Source organism: Watersipora subatra, chromosome 9 (genome assembly GCF_963576615.1).
Source record: "Watersipora subatra chromosome 9, tzWatSuba1.1, whole genome shotgun sequence".
Classification (NCBI taxonomy): Eukaryota; Metazoa; Bryozoa; class Gymnolaemata; order Cheilostomatida; family Watersiporidae; genus Watersipora; species Watersipora subatra.
In genome coordinates, this window is record NC_088716.1 from 27,226,420 (window position 1) to 27,243,671 (window position 17,252).

A 17,252-nucleotide genomic window follows, 5' to 3' on the forward strand; every position below is an offset into this window, starting at 1 on the left:
TAGAAGTGTATAAATCCACAATCAATTAGGTTTTGCGCTTTAAGGAATTAGCCAAATAACCACTGATAAGCTAGGGTAATACCTAGATTATTAATGATACGATAGCTGTTTGATCGTCTCGTTAACAAGTAGGTTCTTGAGCTGTTTCCTGTATCGCCGAGCAGAAACTGTCGTCAACGTTAGTGGGCATGGAAATGTAATATCTCAACTTCAATTGGTTTTCACAACTAGCTATCACTGATTGCATAATTCACTACGATGGAATACCACAATTTAATAAGCTGATAAATTTTGGTAATAGAAAACAGTCAACAAGCAAATGTTTTTGTGAGCCGTTGAGCATTATTTACCACTAGCCCGAGAGGTCTATTGGAAAGTAATTAAAGCCATATTTATTTGCACTGCTTGTCTTATGTAAACAGCGTACTGAACTGGTACTGAATGCTGGTTAATAATCACTCGTGAGCCAAAATATCAGAGCTGCTTATGCTGCAAGGAATCTCAAATCCTGAAAACCCAAGGAAATAAATTAGCAAACTCAATCACTTAACCAATAAATAATTAAATGATTAATCAACTAAGCAGTAAATACATCAGTTCATTGAAAGTTCTGCATTATTTTCACCTATTAGCTCATTTGCTAAAACCATACAACTTAATGTTAGAGTATGTTTGCTGGTGTGTCCTGGAATCAACTGAATCAATGATGTAGATTATAATTTCGTATGGTATCATATTTTACGTCTGCGTAAAAAACTATACATCAATCTATACACAAAATGATAGCAATGATATACAGCCCAAAAGGATAGCCGACGGCTATCATATGGGCGTGGTTTAATTATGGAGCTCTATTAGGATTGTGCTAACCTGGGTTTCAAAGCAAACACAACTCTCGCGGGGCGGTCGCGTTGCCTTGTTAGGTTTTAGAAAACACGAATCGCTGTTATCGTTTCATTAGATTATTCTGCCAGTAGACCCCACGGGTCACAATAGCAAACATTGAATATCTGCAATGTAGGGGTAATACCTAACCAAAATAATGTATCTAATCAAAATAAAACATTTCAAATTACCTACTTTTAGTAAATTTAAAATTAGTAAAGGTCGTAGTATATGCCTAAAGTTGAATATAATTACCAACAACAACCAATAACAACGGCATTTTTTTTCTAGTTTTTGATTAATATTTTGCCACCCCTAATATAAAATGACAAAGTCTTTCATCGGTTTCACATTGTTTTACCTTGCCAATAAGATGGGACAGCAGGCAAAGCTGTGCAGTGTAGTTTTCATACTCAAAATCTAAATGCTAAACCGAATTTGAGCTATTTTACGATTGTGACTATTAATATCCCGAATGCTTGTGAATGGCAACTGACTGATCATAACGGTGACAATATTGGGATACTATATTTATTTGACAACAAAATGAATTCAACAGATAAGTAAAATAACCACTATAGTTCATAATATTCGTAAATTTACAAGGTGCTTTATTCAGCATATTTGTTTGTTCCGGTGCCGTGTTCGGGTTAATCCCAACAGAGCTTCATAATTAAACCCCGCCCATATGAGCGCCGTCGGCTATCCTTTGGGGCTGTATATCATTGATGATAGTTAAGCAATTAGACTCGTTGTATAATATTTTAACCATGGTGTCTAGGCGCAGCCACGGCTACCCACTACATCTGCCCCATCCAGGGCTGTATTGTTCATTTTTAGGAAGCCTCTGCCAATATCTTGAGTAGCCCTCTTTGGCGATTTGTGAGGGCTGTAGGCCCAGGCGGCCGGCAGGGCGAGTTCGGGAGGGGCGCAATGCCCTCCCGAATATCAAAATTTTTTTACAGAACACACACAAGAAACCCTATTTGAGAGCAATTTTAATTGCATTATTGCAACTTATACAAACAAGCATAATACTAAAAAGAATTCTCAAAAATCATGAAGATTGCTGTGTATCACCTTCTGTACGAATTATTGAATACGTGTCATGTGGTATGTAAACTTGTGCCAGGGGTAAGAAAGAAAAATATTGATTATTGATTAAGATTTGATAATAAATTCTAAACAGCAAATCTATAAATAAAACACTAAAGATTATTTAAAATTGAATATTAGAAGGTTTGTGATTCTGCTGAGAAAAAATAATAGTAGAACAATGAAACTAACTTAAGCTATCTAGATCTATAATAAGAGCGCCAGTCACTGAGTGACTCAAAGTTCAATGTGATATCAGAGTTCTTTCCTAAATATTATTTAAATTTGAAAATGGTAGATTTTGGATATAACAAAGTTTGAGATTCTTCTCACGCCTTTGGTGATCAGGTTTGGTGCTGATGGTACAACCCTTACTCATAGATAAACAGGTTCAACGAGTGAACATAAAAATAAAAACTATACAATAAATATTTCCATGCAAATATAGATAATAACATAGCTCACTAAACAAACAAATTATAGACATATAATATGTGACTAGAGCTTTTCAAGGAGATGAAGACCTCAACGGAAGAACGATCAATGTCACATTTTCTTAAAATTCTAGATTTATCTTTTCTGAATATTTCTGGCCACAAAGTTTACTCTCTGTGACAAAGTTTCAGCAAAAATGATACAGGTCCAGAGATGTTCCTGCTTAAAATAAACTAGCTCTTTGCAAAAACGATCAATGTTCAACGGCTACCCAGCAACAACAACCATTTTCAAGTCATGTGATTACTTTCAGCCAAAAGTAACGCATACGTGTTTGGGAATTACCAACTTATACCGATCGTTTTTTCTTTCGGACGTTCGAACTATTTAGTGAGCTTTCGTAAGTACCTCTCAAGTTAGAAAACAGAGAATCACTTATGCTGAATATGTCAACTTTCTCTATAAAATTACCCTAAAATAATGAAGCAATCTCATATTTTTGTTGGAGAATTTCCAAACTGAAAACGAACATTTTTGTGCAAGTTTTTGTAGATGCTACCCGTGTTAGAAAACAGATAATTACGTATAATGATGACATTATTGTTAATTCAGATTTTCGTGATTACACAGACAATTCAAGTAGCAGCACTGACTTCAATAGTGGTGAAATTAATAGTTGTGTAGGAATAAAGAACAATGTTGAGTATCGCTTTAGCTTCGTAGTGATCGTAGCTTCACATAGCTTTAACAATGCACAAAGTGTAGATACATTGAATTTTTTATAGCACTAATTGTTAACAAGTGTGCAAAAATAAAATATATAATAAAAATGCTGTATACATAGGTTCAAGTTGAAAAAATTTGTGTACATATCATGAAGCAAAATCCAGAATTTTTGGCAAAATGGCTGGCAGTAGGACGATAACTAAATTTGTACATGGATGGCAGTGAAAAGGTTAATAACTTGATACAATTGACAGAGGCGGTGGGAGTAAAGGGAAATATGCGTATAGTACAAAGAAGCAAAAAAAAATAAGTGTGTGCAAAAACATGTAGTGTAATGCAAAACAAAATGTTGCAGTTTTTTTAGGACACAGTAAAAATGTTGTTGTAGTACTGTGACCTGTTCATTTTTGTTTGGTTGAAATTTGATTGGTCGAAACCCCTTATTTTACTGCAATATAACGTTTAAAATAAGAATATTATAATACTGCAATATTATCGCCTAATAAAACATAATGCGTAGAGAGTTGTCAAATGATTTCCAAAGTAAATAGATCAATGTCCGTGTAGTTGTGTTAACTTAGGCCATGTTGTGCCACCCCAAAATATGTCTACCGCTTCTTTGTTGATCACATTTCCAGGTAACATCCTTAATAACCAATAGCTAAAAAGTTTCTATTTATGTAAGTTGTAATTCTTTCTATAAAAAAATTTGTACAATTTAAAATAGCTGTATCTCAATTTTAAACAGCTAACATTGATCGTTCTTGCGTTAAGGTCTTCAGATATTAAAAAAGAAAAACACAAAATTATGAAAAGTTTAAATCAACTGTTACATGTATGCAGACTCAGAAAATCTCGGGTTGATTTCTTTGCAATGAAGTAGATGTTTTCACATAAAGATAGCGTGGAAAAAATTAGCAAGCCTACTCGATATATGAGCAATAAAAAAAAAGTTTGCGGCAAACTTCTTTTTTTCTTGAAGGTTTCAAGATAGTTCTAAACACGTCTGCTTCGCGCAGCGTCGATATAACAATAATAATAAAGAAAACATTTCAAATAAGATTTGCAATTGGTAATCAGTCCAGTGACTATCGTCAGAATATTTTGTAAAACTGCATTTAGGCTAGTAAAGCCAACCAAGAATTACTCTACAGGATCCCGTAAGTAATCGGCTTCCCATAACTATCAAAATATTCATCTTAAGGGAAGTAAAGGTTTTGAAGACCAGAATTTATGGTAGTCGTCAAAATCAAAACTCTTCGTCTGTTCAACAGCGTCTAGCACATTTAATGAAACTTAATCATTATCATTGAATATGTGAATCCAGAACAGACAAAACCGAAACTTCTGTTTTCCGTTCCTTCTCAGCAGTAAAAGAATGGTCTCGAAATGGATTCGCTAGATTTGCAACCACTAGTAGTATCCTGAAAACGGGCTCTGCATGATACGTTCGCACCTTTCGTCCGAACATTGTCGACACTAAACAACAAGAAAATCACCGTTTGGCTGTTCTGGGTGCTGAAATTTTGCCTCTGCACAGCAGAGGCTGCCTCATAGAACAATACGGCCCTGGCCCCATCCCAATTATCATTGCTGTCAATGTAAGAGCTTGAAAATTTTGGTAACCTTTTTTTCTATATTACTTCATCATTGATGCCATTCACTAGAACTAAAGAACAATCATCACATCATGCTATTTGACAATAATGTGTATCTACAACAAACTTATATTCTAGCAACTGGACATGCCATTTGTTTTGCTTATAGAACATTTTCAGAAAGATGTCTGGAATAGGGTTGATGTTCACATCATGACCATTACCACAGCTCTATTGACTCATTGATTTGACATTGCAACTAGTATCATTCGTATCTATTTAGCGTCCTTGTGTCTTGCGGCCTACCCTAGGACACTTATGTATTCGCGGCATCTAACTTTCGCGTTTTCGCGGTGTCATCCTCTCGCGAAAGTTTCATGTGCGAAACTAAATTATCATAACAAACGAGCGAAAAAGCGAAACTAAATAGCTTTGTTCATTGATACTGTAGAATGAAATTTTATAACGACATTTATTTTAACGTTTTCAACGACCACTATAGCATCGTTAAAATATAAACCAACAAAGTAATTTGACTATCAAAATTTATTACGTTATTATTTTGTAATTAATTATGATTATTTTCCCATTAAGAATGATTTATAATGATAGAAATTTAATGCCAATGCACACGAATTAGTAGATTATCGTCTGCTGGAGACATCAATCAATGCAGCGAGCACCGTGTGTTGAAAGAAAATAAGACACATGCACTGACACTTGCAGTACTATACAAGCAGCATGGCTCTGGAAAGGTTTGGATTCACCACTGACACCTCTTCAATAACTTGTAATTTTTTGAGATTTGTTTTGTTTTAAGTGAGGTGACTGACGAGACGTTTTTAAATTAAAATAGGCAAAACATGACCGCAGTTAAAATGCTCAGAAAAAGACATCTTTTTCTTTTGAGCGTTTTAACAAAGATCAATTTTGCGGATTTTATTTTAAGTTCATTCGGAGGCTTTTACGTTTTCGATGGGACATGGCCAAGCGGGTGTTTGATAAAACTTAATCATCTGCAAACCTTTATAAAAGTCGTTAACAAAAATATTTTGCCTCGGATGATGATAATAATGATGCTTAAGAACTACTAGAAGTTGATGTTTGTCTCTATGGCTTGGAATGAAGTGATATTCCACAGCGATAAAAACCGCGTCCATGGCCGTTGGGCAAATAACTTTTCGAATAAATGATGTTGAGGTCGAGTTATCTGAAGAAATTTATCATTGCGTTGGAACTGACCAAACAAATCCGTTTGAGTTGACCTTGTGTTTGAGATGAAATGTTACATTTTATCTGAGGGCGAGTTATCCGAATTGGACTGCACTTACCGTAAAAAAATCCCAAAAAGTTGGGGCAGCTCAGCTGGCCAGCTAGCTGCCCCAGTGAAAACGGGCATGTTGATAGTCCAAGAAACAAATGGCAGCAAGCGATCAAATTGCATTATCGACCTTGCCCACACCATTCTACCTGCGGTTCACAATTACAAACTAGTCGCAAATTGAATTTTTTTTTTACCGGTGAACTGAACCTGAGGAATCTAATTATGTTTGTTCCACTGCATTTATTTTCACATCACTATATTTTCGCACTCATCAGAGCTGCGAAATTAAGTTGCTCCGAAATTTTACTCTGTGAGCTACTCACGAAATAAAATACTAGCGAAATATAAGTGTCCTAGGGTATCCAATAATTAATGTTTGGACTAGATAACATTATTATGTCGGCAAGCATAACAATTGTGGGACTCCCTTGGCTGCATAGATTAGTATGTAACACAGGGTTTTATAAGCAAATGAACTTTTATGAGAAAATTATTGCTGAGAAAGTTACTTGTGTTCCGTCTTAAAATGTGTCGTTTTTAATACTCACGCTACTTTTTAAATATTCGGACTTGCGCCTACATGCATACAATCAATGTACAAAGGTAATGATTTACAGAATAAAATACAGGCAAATAAACATAATATATTTCTTCTTCAATCAAGACTTTAGATCGCACTTGTCATAGTGAAAAAGGTTCTTAAAATATTAAATTTTGCTCGATACAGCTCACAAAATATCATGAGCTCAGCTAACTGACTTCAATTTTAGTAAAAACAGTTGGCACATGTACTATGCAACAGTATTGATTTTTATAGGAATGGTAGTAGTGAACTTTTTCATTATACAGGCCTTTTGTAGTAGTATAACATGGCTGAATTCTTTCCCTTCTGAGCTCTTCAGGCAACCTACTTATAGTGATTACATTCAAATCATACAGTTGATTGCATTTGCACACCCACAAACAATACTCAAATGATGAGGTACATGGTTTTGCAGATTAATGATTTGATGATGAGAATGCAGAATTTAAAATGGCAAATGCAAGAGGGCAAATTTATCAGTTAAAAAAGCGGTAGTGCACCAGAATGGAAAATAATGGGTCCAAACAAGTGCTAAAAGTGATAAACTACCATAGACCTTGTTGTCTACCACTTGTTGGATCAATAATAGAGTGTGGCAAACAGACTATAAGCCGTGTCGAGTATATAAATCGCTGAATGGTTGCTATACTTGCAAAGATCAATTTAATGAGCTGTGTAACATATCGTATCATAACTAGCCTATCTTAACATAACCATATCCATGTCAATGATGTTCAAGTCTATGTCTATGACAATGTTCATTTCCATATCTACATCCACTTCCATGTGCACATCAATTTATATCTTTATGTTCTTGTTTACCTCTTTGTCCAAATCTATGCCCATCCCAATTTCCCTATGCTGATACCTACGCCCATGTGCTTGCCTATGTTCACGCCAAAGTCCATAGAAATTATCATGTCCATAACAGCTTTCATGCATTTGAATCTTTCATTAAATAACATCATAAACTGTACTAGTGTTAGAATAATAATAAGCTAGAGTTTACTAATAATTACATGATGTTACTACTTTGGCACTAAGCTACTATTGCATTACAGCTTCCTGCACTAGTGATAACATAACTTTTGGAAGAAGGCAACTCCGAAGAAATGACGAATCAAATACTGCTAAAAAAGATGATTAGTGGACATCAACTGAGGAGAGTCAAGACAAAAGAACATTTTAATTATCAGGAAGTTGACTCGAGCCCATAACAATTGACACAATTAAGGACAGTGCTGCCAGCTTTAATCATATCGCTGACCCTGAGAGTGGCTTTTTTGATACTTGGGCTACTCAATCCGCTGTGAAGTCAGAACTGATTAAAAAATACTGTCGAATTTCTTTGCTTTCCTCTTGTTTTGGTTCCAAATAATTTAAATGTTATTTTTGTAGTTGCGTAAATAATAAATAATAAATATTAATTTATTTAAAAGAATCACTTGTTAAACCATAACTACCAGCTGCTATAGACATGTAGTTATTCTTCTTGATTTGGTCAAATGTTCAACTAGCAAGAGTTAGTATTGCCTCTGAAGGCACTATTGTATTGACAACTACCCCAAACCCCAAGAAACATTCAGTTATACGAAGAAGAAAGTGATGTTTATACCAAGACATATACACTACATAGAGCAAAGATGAGTCAACAGCTAAGAGAGCTCAATGACATGCTGGCAGCTAAGGAGCAATTTATAGATAAACATGTAATAGCTGAACAAAGACAGGAGAGTCTAAGGCACCAGAAACTTCTTGAGAAAAAAGTGTGTTCTTTATTATCCGTCCATCAACAGAATGTGCCAAAGCTTGTAGCAAAATTTAAGTTCTTCTGCATCTATCTCTACTTATACACCTGAGTGGACAAACCTCTTATTCATGATCAGAATTTGGATATTCTGTAATGCTAAGGTCAAATTTCGTATTTCTTGTTATCGCCTTTCATTTTTGCACGTAATCATATTTAGGCTTGACTATCATCGGTCTGTAAGTTCTTGTAAGGAATCCCATGAGAGCAATGTAAGTCTTTATACCAGCTTCATTTCTTTACCACGTAAGAAATAAAGGTTTCCTGTAACAGATTAAATCTGTGGAGGAAGAAAAAGAAAAACTATCTCATCAGCCCGCTAGCAGCAAGTCATTGGCAGCAATTGATAAAATCATTGAGCATAAGCAGCTGCCTCTGAAGGAGCTCGAGCAGCAGATGAGTGACTTGAAAAGGAAGTTCAGACAACAGAATCAGATTGTGCAGATCGAACAGCCTACAGTCAAACAGGTAGGCGACTCTAAAGAATACCTCAACATGCGAGCTTGACACGTTCTCGGACTAACATTACTATGTACAGTAATGTATGGAGTTCTTACTTTTTAGGCAGATTTAGTGGCTAATAAGGGTCTGAGAAAAACTGGACAGCAATACGCTCATTACACTCAACTTTTTGTGTCCCATCGAACATAACATAAACTTTGAATTTAACTTGAATGAATTTACCTAACTAAACGCACATTTGAAGCTAAGTTTGAATTTTTGCCTAATTTTAATTTTGTCATCGTCTTAATTTTTTATTATCCATTTCCAGCTGAACACTTTTTTGTCACTTTTACTCTAACTCAATGTTGAGGAACTCGAATGTCGAGGTGTGATTGTATATCATTATGATAGCTTATGCTTGCTCAAATTGGTTTTTAGTAATTTATGCTGACCTTGAGTAACCTTTATTGCTAGCCGGAGAAACAGAACAATGAAATAGGGACCATAAGCAGCAAATTGTGCAATGCATGCATCAAATATAGGAGGAATCGGAGAACTTTAGCAAATGGAAACTGGAGCTGAACAACAAGATGGTGCAGATGAAGGCGCAAGAGCAAAAGCCAGAGGTAGGCCATCCTCTTTGGATAAGGAATATCTCGTTTATAGTGTTAACTTTAGAATTGGTTTATGAAAGACTTGTGCAAATAGACAACTACTAAAAAGGAATTACAGTTCATAATATTATTATATATTTATAATATTATTGTTCGAACGTAATACAACTCATGCTTTAAACCATAACTTCCACATACAACTTTTATTGTTTTTTTAGGGACCAAGTGGACCAATCGTTATTTTGAGTACATAATCGGAATCAGCGTGTGTGATTTACCTAGAAATTACAATAAAGGTTGTGCGTGGCAGTCATTTGGTTGTATTTCACTGCTTTTTTATCGTCATAACATACCTTGAGCTATGCCATTCTCGCAAAACATATAACCGATTTGTTGAAAACTAAATGAGCCGACATCTTGTGAAACAATTCTTCAAAAAGTTGGAAAACAGTTGACCGACTTCAAAATGTTTCCATTCGATTTACGATGTGCAACTTGTAGGCTTAACAACTGTGGGTTCATTTCATCATGGGTAATGATCAGGTTCACTTTCATGCATATTCCAAAATGATAACTTTTTAGTTGTTGAAAGTTTGTGTAGAAAACTCATTAGACTACCAATACTCCTAACTAGGCAACTTCTTGTAAAGATGCGAGTTTTGTTGACTCGGTACCCTCAAACTCATCTGTATGTCACAAGTGGAAAGGTGGAGCAAAGCCAGTCAGAAGATAGCATGGCTTTTTTATCACCAAGCCTTGCAGCGCAAAATATGTTAAACCTAAAGACTCATGACCTTAGCATGACCTTAGGTTTTTCTCATGAGACACTTAAACATTTGTTTTAAGTGTTCCAGGAATGTCTGAAGTGATGTTCATCAATTGTAAAGTTTTTGTAAGACCAAGTATAACCTTCTGTTTATTCGCAACGTGAAGTTGCCAAGATGGAGTTGAATCACACCAAATCTCTGGCCTTCTACAAACGCTCTCAAGCTTTCTACAAACGCAAAGCGGAAGAAGCAGCAGTCGTAAGAATGATCATTATAGTTTTTCTTCTATATCCCTATACGCTCCAAAGTCACCTTATTTACATGTACTATTCATCTTGGGAAAAAATAAAGCAGTGAAAAAGGATCGACTCCATCTTATCAATTTAGAGTTTTTCTTTTCAGTCTGATCATCTTCGATAGCCACATGCCTAAACTTGGTCCTTTGACAATGACATTTTTATTTACATTCTAAGACAGCTGGTAGAGCAACCAGATTATACGAAAATATTGCATTTTAACTAAGACTTCAGACTTTAACTCTTTTAATTTTCATGTGTGTTTAATTGTCATTTCATTTTTCTAGACTAACCGATGACTAGAAAGGTTCTTAGAGAGGGAAAAGCAGTCGAGAGGTGGAAAGATCAAAACAGTGGAGAATGATTTGTCTGTCGTTAGGGCGAGGGTTAATGCGCCCTTGTTAATGATGAGATTGACATGATGGTAAGGGCTATGGGTACTGACTATAGGACTTGATTAACTGAATAAAGGTCTTCAGGTGCAAACAGACGAGGCGATATTATCACGGGCGTCATAAGGAGTGTAGAGATATCGCTGTTGTGTGCCTAAACACACTTGTGCGATTCACGTGGCGTCTTCTAGACAACTACGTAAACAACTTCTGCTCTTGTTATTAGGCATATCTCACATTCACAAATTGTACACTACAAGTAGACATAAGAAATAAGGATTCTTGTATTTTTAACAATAACACTTAACGATGTTATATATAATTCAGTTTATAGTTTTTTTTTAATATAATAAATATTGACCATTTTCAAGATGATCAACATACGATTACCATAAGATTTACTCCCAAATGTTGGTTTTCAACTGGATGTTTTCTTAATTTTTGTTTTGTAAAGCACTGGGTGTTTTCTTACTAAATCTCTGAACAATTCAGTGTTCATTTTGGTGATATTTCAATTGTGGCATAATAGCATAATGTTGTTGCTGTACATTGGTGAACATTGACACAAAGAAATTAGCAGTCAGAGACTTGCATTTTGGAAAAAAGCAACCTATCGAAATGAGCGTTATCGATCAGCATCGATTTTGTGGGCAATTTCTTGCACCGATTGGTGCCACACAGTGATATTGTGCGACATATTGCCTAGTGTGTTTGCCTTCATAAAACTTCAGCATTTCATAAACTTGAAAAACGTATTTGTTCAATTAATAAAAAGCAGTTTTTGTACTACACGAAGTGTACAGTATTTATATCGGTTAAATTGATCTATTTTATTAGCTTTGTGCCTTAAGAAAATTTTACAATTTTCTACTTTAATTTGTTTACTTCAATCATCTAAGAACTATTGCGTAATTGGCAGAATGTAAACGCAAATGTAAATACACTATTGAAGCTTTGGACAGTCGAAATAATAAAAAATAAAGATCTCTTTTTGAATTCATGTTGGAAAAATTTTTCCACTTTTTTTATGAGACTAAGCAATTTGTTGGTGAAACTAGAAAGGGTTTTATGATTTGTTTAATGCTATTTTCTTCATCAAAGCCAACCAGTAAGTATTCAGATGCTAAATATAATGGTTATGAGTGAAATAAATTATATTTCTGATAATTTTACAGTTGGTTTGTCAACTATGTAGATAGTCTAGAGATTTTCTTGTTTAGCAGATGTATTAACGTATCAGTAACAATCTGGTTCTATTTATAGCGGTGCAGCTATATCAGATTTCAATCTTAAGTTGCAAGATGCCAAAGGAATCAAAAGTCAGCTCCTCAGTGAATGACTTACTGGCATGATTGAAGCTAAGTGTGCCATCAGCCACCTGCTCAATGTGGTAAATTGCCAAGCATTGGACATAGTGAGTCATGTAGTACTAGCCCATGTATACTATGTCAGATGAGACCACGCATTTGGTGTACGTACGATGTCATATGATGTGAAGCATTTGCCACTGACTTGGTGCGCAATTTTTAGTTCACCCAATAGTGATGAGATACTATTATGGTGATAATACTACCTCAAAATTGCTTGCATTGTCATTCGCTGCATCTTTTGCTTTTGGTCACAGTCAGTGAAAAATAAAGTGGACTCTCTGGTCACACAGTCCACTTTGAAGGAGACAGCGGATAGCGACAGCAGGAGAGTAGCTCAACTGGAGAAGGAGTTAGCTGAGTTGAAAGAATTCCATAACAATGAAATAATGGTTGGTGGAAGAGTCAATCTGCATCAGTCTCATCTTATAGAGTGTATGGCTTAGACAATGTTTTAACAAGAAGGAAACACAGGCATGTTGCCTTTTTGTGAAAAGTTGATCTGTTGTGTTTTTTAAAACTGTATATGCATAAAGAAGTGTCAAGTGTATATATAAAGTTATGAGAATATCCAACAGCAATTAGTGGGCATTATTAAATCAATTAGGCAATTAAAAACACTGATTTACAGTCATCCAACACTCACTGTACACAACAGTCATTGCACACTCTGCAATATACAGCTTTTGCAAAAGTCTAAATACCCTACAGGATGAAATTATTCGCGGAGATAAGTTTTGCAAAAAAAATTTTTTCGTGCGGGTTTGTGGACTAATTTATTTGCGGATGAACACATTCGCGAATAAATTAACCGAAATTCGCGAAATTTCACGTGTGTATACCACGTGTTTAGGTTTTTCTTTAGCTGATAAATTTAGGTTGATCATGCTAAGGTATAAATTTTGGGCTGCATTCAGAGGTTCTCATAGAGGCCTTTGGTGAACCAACAACTTGTGGTAAGCTATGAGTTTGTTCGGCGTAAAGAACTGCAGGATAGATTTTTTCGATGATGATGCCGTGCCGAATTCCAAATAACTTGTGACAACCTTGAATAATTTTGTAAAGAAGGGTGATGCATTGGCTTAACTCACAGCCCCGGCAATGATTTTAAACGAGTTTGGAACTCAGCTATGTTCACCAACCCTGTGAAGCGGCTAGTTTTCAATTTGAGGTAGTAGTTATTCTCCCTTGTGTTAAAAATAAAACTGATTTTTCGCAGATTTTAATTATTCGCGGAGTTGACTGTGCACAAACACGCGAGTTATTAAATCCATTGAATACTTTCATCTTGTAGGGTAAATATATAGCAGGAAATGGTTTCAAATTTTTGAGATTCGGTTTTTTAAGTAAACCAAAGATGTAAGTACTTTACGGTAAAGACACTAAATGCCTTTGCAAATCACATCAGTTTTGGCTATGACTTAGATCTACAAGTTTTGGCTGCTCAGTTGTTGGCAACTGCTCCATGGCTGGTCAAAGGTTTACGCATTATCTCTCTGTATCACTCTGAAGGTAGCAAGGGTTCCAATCTGTTCGAATTAGCACTAGGTAAGACTCCCCATTTGCAGAACTCAATTCCATTATTTCATTGCCTCATTTTGGTACTTTTATTTTTTGATCTACTTATGCCTTTCCATCACCTTATTCAAGGACTCGACCTTTTGCTGCAAAGTTCTCTAGACTGCTCTCTAGGTCTCGTGACAAGTCATATTGCTCTGATTCCATCACTTGGAGCAGTCATAAGGAAAGAGTATTATATTGGGTAGTTTTTTTCTCACGCTTGCTGAAAATAATCAACTTTTGGTCGTTGTTATAAAAGTTGTATAGTTGTTGTTATAGAGGTGATACTCCGAGTGCCGATATCAATCTTCTAGTAAGCGAAAAAAATATTTAAAAGTCTAAAGAAAATGTTGGTTTTATTTTCAAAAAAACTGATAGTCCTTAATAATCTTTTGTTAGTCAACCAATGATACAGTCACATGTATAGGGTCAGCCAGTGGATATGCAGCTCTATTATAATTTAGCTGCTTGAGATCGATGTGGCTCAAATTTAACTGGAAAAAGTAATGTACAACAGAAAACATTTATCGGCAATAAAATTAATTTTGCAATAACTTTTAGGTGATGACCACCAACATTGACCAGGAGTTGGCAGCCTCAAAGTCACAGCTAGAAAAGCATGATGTTAACATTGCTAGTCTTGACATTCAGGTAAAGATTCTAACTAACTGTGCAGCAGCGATCTTGTTTTGCTTTTGAAACCAATAAAATAAATGACCTGGACCATAATATGACCTTGACCATAATGAACAAATAGCATCAATCTTTAGCTCTTCTAGATCGTCATGTCAAGTATCGAAGGTTTAGATACGAATACATTTGGTTATGGATTTAGCACTGCTGAGTGTGTATTCTTATAAAGTTAAGTGTTATATATACTCTGAGATGCTAGCATTGAGTATTGATCTATTCATTATGAAGTAGGATAGTCACTTCTCAGCTATCCAATTCAGATTTATTATCAGTTTAATATTTCAATCGATGCAGCTGGATGTAACTGCTTTTCAGGGAGATGTGTCGAAGTTGGCCCCTCTGACCCCACATCGTAAGCAACGTGAGTCATTGGTTAAGGCATATGTTAGCAGGTACTGTTACATCAGATCATGGGAATATTTTGTTTTCAGGAAGATCAGTTATGAACAGCTAACAGATTAGTTGTTAAATGTTACAGATACACCAAAGATGACCTGCCAAGTGAAAGTGGTCCACCTCTCAATAAAGAAACCTGACTAGATTTTTTTTTGGTAAGGTCAATCTCCTTTCATACACAGAAAATTTGGCACACGCCCATTGAGGCTTCAACAGTACAAGTTTCTTAAAGATTATCATGAAATGAATGGTTATGTAGAACATGAATTTATTTGATGTTTAGTTATAACATGTTTAGTTAAGTTTTAGTTAGTAGAAACAGTCTTCAGCATAACAAGATGTCTGTAATTGTAGTTTATCTTGTAGATAAATAGCTCAGCCGGAGATGAGTCTACATATTTAGGGACTGACTCTTCTGTCACAGAGAATGATGGTGAGTTTAGTAGTCCTTAGTTGGAGGAGTACCTGGTTGACTAATATTTTGATGAGTTTTGTGGATTTATTGTGGTTTACACCATGGTACCAGTTTGTCGATTGATAGGCTCAGTCCACAGCCAACAGTTTAGGCATTCGCAAATGTTCATGATCATTTTCCGTATCAGAAAAAGCACAGCTTTCAATGCATGTGTCTGTCAGCACAGCAAGCAGATCCTTCTCAGCCTTAGCTGGGATTATTGTTATATTAGATGCGTGTTTTAGTCTGCTGTTGCCCTCCACCCATTGCTGCTAGGTTGTCAGAGAGTCAATCATAAAATCATCTACTTTTAGGTCTTTATATTTGAGAGTATTTTCTTTCATGAATGCAGTGCTAGTTTCATACCAGGTTTAACTTGAAATGAGTTGAAAACTAACAATATTATTTGTATAGTTTAGCCTTTGGAGGTGTGGAATACCGACATGACTTATAAAAATGTCTCCTGATGTACAAAGCTAAAACTACCTTGGTGCTTTGTCTAGTGTTCAAAATGGCGAGATCAGTGCGTTCAAGATGTCCAAGTTACAAAATTTGTACTCGATTCGCCAAATAACTCACTAAATGATGTGGTAGAAAAGCAATGCAATATTACAGATATAAAATTATTTTTCTTTATAGTTGTTTTGTGTAAATTCGGGATCTTTAGACAGATCAATAACGTCTGCTGAGAACATCTTAATTGATTCAACTAAAACTTTGTTGCTCATGTAAATTTGTCGCCTGAGGCGAGATGATTATTTTGGAAATGTCAATTGTAGCAGCTATTTATTAGTCAGCAAAGTGCTGTTACGTTCAGTAATCTTCTCTACGTTTATCACAGGTCCAAACGACTTGAGCTGGCAAGAAACACCAAAGATTAAAAAAAAGTGTCATTACAGAAATGCGCCTTCACCACGTAACTCTTATAACTCTTATAGTAATTGTAACTTATTGACACTTATTGTTATTGTAACTCTTATAGTAATTCAAACTTAACATTTATTTCTAACACTTTTACTCATTTTGACTTCAAATAAAGCCATATTCTATTTGCAAATAATTTTGAGAAGTTGAGTTACTTAAATCAAAGATTGCATACAACCTTTGATTTATTAAGACTAAAAGACTAGTACTTAAAAGACGGATTAAACTTATTGAGTGCTGCAACGTGAACAAAGTCAACAATGTGAACTAAAGCTACTCTAGTTCAGTGGGTCCTTAACGAGCAGCTACTTAGCAAGAAACAAAACAAACACGTCTTCACTCACCGAGCTTCTAGTCGTAAGCGAGAGCGATGAGGTTTCCTCCCAGTGGTCTCGTATCTCTCCCACTTCCGGTCAAGCCGGAGTTATAGCGAGCCGAATCGATGATATCACAAACAAAGGAGATGTTCTTTTGGGGGCCCATTTATTTTTCACACCACTGTACATGAAACTAGCATGTTAATTTTATGTAGCTCTTGTCTAAATATGCTATTCAAATAAGTTTTGCCATTTTAATCATTATATTATATTATTATTATATTATATTCTATCTTGACTTATTTTCTGTTGTGACTTTTACAGCTGCAATCTTGCCATATTAAGACGGCTACATATTAGCCAAGTTTTTGTATGCCTATATTTTGAGATTTTTATAAAAAATATTAAAAATAACTCATCGCACTGAGCGGTGAGAAAGATTTTGATCTGTATATTAGATATTTTTGAAGATCTTTTTACACAGTCAATAGACATTGCTAAGATGCAAGTTATTGTCGACTCCCGACAGACAACCACATGCTCATATCAAGCGAAAGTGTAATTATGACATCTAT